The 7096-nt window shown below is 43.8% G+C and overlaps 1 long non-coding RNA gene across 1 annotated transcript; it reads right to left on the reverse strand.

Annotated features, from left to right (window-relative positions):
- Window positions 1-342: 342 nt before the first annotated feature.
- On the reverse strand, window positions 343-4576 carry LOC113490148. Its single transcript, XR_003400163.1, has 2 exons — window positions 4187-4576; window positions 343-3450 (listed from the first exon to the last, which is right to left on the reverse strand). It is a non-coding gene; the product is annotated as an uncharacterized LOC113490148 (long non-coding RNA).
- Between the last annotated feature and the right edge of the window lie 2520 nt (window positions 4577-7096).

The raw sequence follows: 7096 nt of genomic DNA on the forward strand, positions 1-7096 counted from the left end.
ATAAAGGATACGAATACTGTACAAAAATAAAACTGATTAAACTGTTGGTAGTTGGTATTTTACAGTGTTACAGATCACTAGTCTGTAAAACAGCATTTTGAAATATGTGTCCAGTCTGGTGTATGCTGGGCTAAGTCAATCTGCAAACTCAAAACAGATCTGTAATACAGGTCATGAAAAACTGTTCAAAAAAGAAGTATGTTGTATAGCATACCTTTAAAGCCATGAATTCTCTATAGTAATGGACTTTCTTAACCAAGGAGAGGAGCTGTCCTAACTTCAGCACTATTAAGTATTTCCAAAATAGTACAAGTACATACGGTATTAGAGAACCTGGTTTTCCTTTTCCAACACTTGCAACATTCTTCAAAACTTAACTTCAAGATGCAAAGAACTAACCTGCAGTTTGTTTTATGTGTTAGAGCAATCATTTTCTTTTACTAAAAGAAAAACCCCAAAACCCCCAAATGAAAAAAACAATGAAACAAAATCTCCAAACCTGATTATTCCCAAAGTATTCTGTTAGTGGCTAGTGAATAGCATTAATCCCCTTTGTTGCTGAAATACAGTATATGTTAGGGCAAATGGATTACCATTTAGGAAGGTTTTTTTCAGAAACAGGATCTTGTCACAATGACAACATGTGCCTGTACATCCCATTGTCCCACAGATGAAAGTACACCCTGCCTGCTGGTTTTTACAGACTGCAGGAACGACAATGTTTCCTTAAATGTGCATTCTACCCCAAATACACAAGGTGGAAACCATAAATCTGGCCATTGACTTCCGTGTATCGGTTAATCCTGGTAGCTAAGTGACCAACACATCTCTGTACTGATTTAGGAGCTGCTTATCAGCTGTGGCTGAAAGGATGGTTGTTGATAGGATGTGAGGATGTCTTGTATTTCACAGGATCAGGCCTTAATTCCAAGTGCTGCATTTGTCCTACAAAATGGCAAAAATCCAGACTGTAGGATGGACTTGAAATTTTGCGTGATCTTCACAAAGAATGAAAATGAATGTGCATGTGCCTTTGAATCTCACTGGGCTACACGTGGCCCTGAACCCCACTCAACAAGGCAGCATTAACAGTACTGGTAAGCAGAACACTTTCTGTATTTCTATATCCATAGAAATACCAAGGCTACCCATTTTTATTAGGAAGAACGTATGTCCCTACGACTGAATTTGGACACCAGAAATTAAAGTTTGGTTTCTAAAATAAATGTTTCAAAAAGCTGAAACAGAGGTAGAAAGTGTGCTTGGTTTCCTGATGTTTTCACTGAAGAAAACACATCCCTTTTATTCCACAGACTGCTCAATATCCCCATTGCCTTAAAAGCAGTTCTCTTCACATAGACGGAATTTATCATGAACTACACAGGTAAAAACACTATATGCAAACTGATTTCTAATGCTGAAAGCCTTATACAACTGTAGAAGAAAACACTCTACTCTCTGAGTTCATTTTTTTTATGTTCATTTCTAGGAAGCAAAGCTTTTTATCAGGTAAAACAATAAGGTACTGTAATTGCATGTGTACTGACAAGATTTTATATGTACAGAATTTTACAAGATGACCTAAATTCATCTGCAGTGGAAACACTTTGGGTTTGAGTGTGACTACTCACAAGATGAATTTGGCCCTAAGTCTCTATAGTAGGGCTGCACCTCCAGAAGAAGAAGGGGTAAAAACAAAACAGGAGAAGAATGTTTCCGAAAAAAATAACATGTAAACAGAATTCTCCCCACTTTATGTTGATGGGGAGGGAAAAGAAAAAATCACTGATAACCTCTTACAGTTCATGCTTTTAAGACCATGACTTAAAAGTTTTCCTTCAGTGATATTTTTGCTCCTCTCAAAGAGCAAGAAATATCTTTAAAATAAATGTAATATTGCCTTTGTCAGTGTTTGACGTGCCATGCATGACACAGGTACAACAGATTAACAAGAGAAGCTTATGTTGTAAGGAGTATTACAAAACACCTTCCATGCTGAATTTCTGATTAGCTCATGGTATTCCCCCACACTCTACAGAAACAGTGATCAAGAGATACAGGAGCCTGTCCGAAGTGCTCCTTACAATAATTTCAGCTGTTTCCATTAGCAGAGTGCTCTTAAGGAAAGGTCTACTCTCTCCATAGCACATAAAACTCCCACAGGACTCTGCAGAAGTTAGGCAAGGGTATGAAGAGAATAAATCTTTAAGGCAAGTGTAGGAAGAGAAAAAGCCTTTAAAAAAGCAGCTGTTTATAAAGATGGTAGCTCTTGTTATGCATCCATTCAAACAAAACACAGGAGAATAAAGCACTGTTAGTGGCATAGATTCTATAGTACAGTACTGTATTTATTGATAAAGTAAAAGAATAGGATTGACTGAGAGACATATGCTTCTGCTCCCATATCCCCACCACACTATCTAGGCTGACTTGTATTTTCCCAGGTAAGAGAATAACAGAGCTAAATACACCTATGGTCAGAAAACTTGCAGGGTTTTCTTGCTTTAAGTATCCTCTTGAATTATACATGTCTTTACTGGAAAAGTGCAGCTTATATTCAAAAGTATAGTTAATACAAAGAAAAATTAAAAAGACCCATTTACTTTAATGGGTCTTCTTGAATATAAATTCATCTTATCGCAGTATATCAATCAGATGCTATTAGTAACATATGTAAAGTTTCTCTTAACAGTCTCTTTAAATGCAGAATCATTCTGAGACAGAAGTAAACCCACTTCTACAATGTGCTATGGAGTTTTTATCTGAGAGTTATTTATGTGACTCAGAAAGCGGTTTTACTCAACAAACTCTAAATACAAGCAGCATTACACGGTTCAACAAAACATGTTCATGAAACAACAATCACAAAGACTTTGGGGTCACGCTACTGTGGTGGCACAGGCCAGACTTTCCAGTCAGACATATGTACACCAGCATCAATGCTTTACATTAGAGGAGGTGATTGCCTCCTCTGCTGGCCATCCCTTCCCTCCTCTCACCCCGCAGTCCACTTGCTCCAGACCACTGTTCCCAGCGCAAGGTGGGGAGGTGGAGGACGGGGAGAGGGGGCACAGAGTATTTTTTTTTTTTTTGGAACATCGGCTACATGTGCTTTTGGACAGTGAGGGTGACCGGCACCGCAGTGGATGCTCATGCTCCAGCGCCACTGCCTGCATCCTCACCTCCCCCTGCCCCCCTCCCCGGGCCAGCCCTGCCTTCACAAGGAGCTGCCGGAGCTGGACTTTTTGGATCGCTTGATCATGCTGGGGTGAAACTCGGTGTGGCGGCGGGCGTGCTTTGTCAGGTGGTCACTCCGCATGAACCGCTTCTCACAGAGGGGGCATCGAAACTGTTTCTCGCCGGTGTGGGTTCGGTAGTGCCGGGTGAGCTCATCAGAGCGGGAGAACTTTTTAAGGCAGTCGGGCCATGTGCAGGGGAATGGTCGCTCGCCTGTCAGGAGGAAAGGATGACAAAAGATTTAGGGGGGTGGGGGCAATGCAGGCCAGCACATACCAGTTTTGCCGAGGAGCCAGGGAACACACTGCTGAGGGGAAAAGGCTGCTTTTGTTTCCTGCTGTGGTGCCAACGTCTGTGGAGTTGTTGATGACTCGCTTCATCAGGTTTCAGTCTCACCTCCAGCAGAAGCCAAAAACCCCTCCAACCGCACAATACTCGCACTCCAGTGTAGAACCTTACATGACCCTGAAGACTGTCAAAACAACAGATGAGCTCTGCCTGTGTCTGTATGTTTTTCAAGTTGGGCTCACTACAGCATTTTGGGAAAGGAGCGCAAGTATTATTCCTCTGTCACTTCATTCTGCCGAATAAAGTAATTTATAACCATTAGAAAAGAAGCCAAAAATAATCTTTCACCTAGGACAAGTCATTCTAGCCCAGGGAGAACTTAGCAGGTAGGGATCAGGGAGAGCGGTGCACACATAAAGCAAAACCACCCATGCCCCCCTCTTCTCCCTTCCCCCAGAAATCCAAGCTGCTCCAGAGAGTATAGGTGTCCCCTCGGTCTCTTAGATGGCTGATTTGAGGACAGGAAAACTACTTCATTATTCACAGCTCTATTGGTGTAAATGTTTGCTAGGATGGTGAAGAACCAAACCAAATACCTTAACCTAAACTACACCGCACCTTTGCTTTTAAAAACAAAGACGTAGGATTGAACAGCACTCACTGTAATCTGCCTGGCATCCCACATCCCTGCAGTTCTCCTCTGCGGGTCCACAGGCACAGATGTAACGTCTCCTGACCAGCAAGGCTGACCCTAGTCCATGGCAGATGGAAGTCAAAGGCATTTTAAGTTCACACAAAAGCTTTGAGTCACAGACATCAGGTACTGCTGCAGTTTCATGCTTTAATTGCCTTTCTTAAAGAGTCTCCTGAAGGGAATATAAATGACAGCTATGTGACAGCTATTTATAGTCAGCTATGAAATATAAAAAACTATCCCAGGAGTTTTCCAGCTTGGAAGAAAAGAAACTCAGGAACTATAGTATTTCTTGGTGCTATGAAGTTTGGCACAACAGGCAAACTTGCTTTACATTTAGAGTACAAAAAAACGGAGTCATTTGCAGGGGTCAGGAGTCATTTGCAGGGGTCAGGAGTCATTTGCAGGGGTCAGGAGTCATCCTGACTGGGAATATTTTTTTTACTCCCTGATGAACGCTTTTAGACATGATTGGGAACTTGTCTGAACAACCACCACCTGTATAAATTAATTAAGAAGGTACACAGGCTTAAATGTGCGTGAAGGCCACAACCGCCGCTACACGGCTGAGCAGCACCGGGAGCTGTACAGAGCACTGCATCAGTGCCCACCATCCTTCTCTGGCTTTGCCCTGCACAGCACCTGCCCTCAGCATCCGAGGCAAGCGTTTCACTTGTGCTGCTCTTTTGCTATCTCACGTTTTCTGTCACAGATCCTGGAAGCAGGCAGCAGTGGGAGGTGCAAAACAGCTTTCTAGCTCCCCCCTCGGAACGTGGGAGAAGCGCTATACATTTTGTGTGTGTGGAGGCATCTAGTATATGGCCCTATGACAGGCACTTACACCCCAGAGCAGTGAGAGGAGCTCAGGCATCCTGCCCCATCCCCAGAAACTACATTTTCAACCATCTACCTCAAGACAGCTCTTCAGCCTGCAGAAGTGTACTGCCTAAGTGTACTACAGGGAGAGCAGGTGCCTAGGCTAGAAAACAATGATCACAGTCTTAGGGGTGCAGCGTCTACATTTTAGGCATGGTAGTATTCCACCTGGGTGCCTAAAAGCAGTGTTTTTAATCTGACCCCATGTAGCTTTTGAGAAACTGGGCTTCACCTGCCTCCCATTCCCAGAACTGCAGATGGGAAGACAAAATGGAGCCTGTCTACTGGAATTCCCTCTGAAACATGATGGGAGCAGCATGATCTACATCATCTCTACCCTGCACACCCAATTCATGTGCCAGGGGAAAGTGCTTTTAGATTACGCAGAGTAACCACAAAGCTTTGAGGAAAAGCAGGGCACACTCAGGATCCCTTGTGTACGGTTGGCACTGCACTCACCCAGGGAACCAGCCCTGAGCTCAGAGAGGGAGCAGGCTGAAGGCCGTGGGGAGCCTGGCGTGGTGGAGGCATGTCCTGATACCAACTGGAGATCCACCCTGCACCGGAATGGTGAACGCAGCAGAGATCACTGCTGGAGATGAGTAGCCATGCTCCCTCAGATGCACGAGAGCTGCCACAGCGCTTGCCACACACTGAGCTCCCAAATACAGTGGCAAAGAATGGCTTCACCACCTCGGCAATACAAGCCTGCAGATGCTGTCACAACCACTTTGGGAACGCATGTATGAAAGTAGGCCAGGCATAATCCGTGGCACCGGGACGCATTAAACTCCAGACTTCTCAGAGCAGAGAGACAAGGGGGAGGGAGGCTTTTCCAGCCCCTCAGGGGGTTGTCTCTGAGCCTGAGGGAGACAGAGGGACTGCAGCTCCCCTCAGTCACAAAGTTGTAATAGATGACATAAGCCCAGAGGGATGGTGCTTCACTGACAGACTTAATAGGTGCAAAGCAGAGGTGGAGTGCACATCCAGGAGGCTTTTAAAGCAAGGTAGAAATGCCTGATGACATGACTGTCCACTCAGAAAGGCTGGTTGCTGTGTTTACTGATTGTGTTTGACACACTATTTTTTAAAGCAGCAAAGGCCTTTGTGAAAGAGTCCACTGAGCCAACAGTCTTGCAGCTCGTACACAGCCAGGCAGGCAACGGTCCACAGAGCTGCAATGCAAGCTAGTGCTGCCTCCATCTGGAGATGGGAATTTCTGTCTCATATCTCAGTCAAGAAATATCTTTTCTATATGATTTTTCTCCCTTTAGTTTCGGGAGTAGTAATGCTAAAGCTTGTGCTATTATACAGTGTTTCCTTTGGTAGCAGTATGTTACATACATTTTAAGATACACCTCGGATGGGATTTTCATCAAGAGATGAAGGAATCGCCAATGGCATATCATGATACCTTAAAACTATGTGTGATGGGATCTGAACACAAGAGATACAAGATGTAACTAATTTTCTTTAAAGAAAAAAAACCCCACATATATCCAGGGCAGTTTACAGAAGTAACAAGTGAAACAAAACCACATTTACAGATTATAGGAATAAGTGCATCTGCAGAACTCCCATTCTTTGTCCTGTGTGCCACCAGGAATGTAATGGGAGACAGTTTATGCTGAGAACAACAAGCTAATGGTGGCTCTCTGCAGGTCTCCTCTGGAGTCCAAAGAACTCCTGCTCCTGCAGCCCTGGCTTGCTTTAAATCCCATATGGATACAAAGGCCACTATGGATCCTTTCTAGCTTTGCTCTCTTGCTTCACCTGAGCTTTTCACCCTGTTCCTTCTTCCCACCCTCTACCACAAATGGTTACTTTCCTCTTTCTCTACAAGGTTAAACTCTGTATCCAAACTGCTCTGTATGACCAGAGACAGGTCAACTTTATTTTATTTAATTTCTATTTTATTCTAAATAGATGGTAAGTTATTTAGGTTTTTGCCCTACCCTCACACATTCCAGATTTTCCCATACTGTAGTCTTGTGCAGGACG

This window comes from Athene cunicularia (assembly GCF_003259725.1).
Source record: "Athene cunicularia isolate RWA chromosome Z unlocalized genomic scaffold, athCun1 chrZ_part2, whole genome shotgun sequence".
Classification (NCBI taxonomy): domain Eukaryota; kingdom Metazoa; phylum Chordata; class Aves; order Strigiformes; family Strigidae; genus Athene; species Athene cunicularia.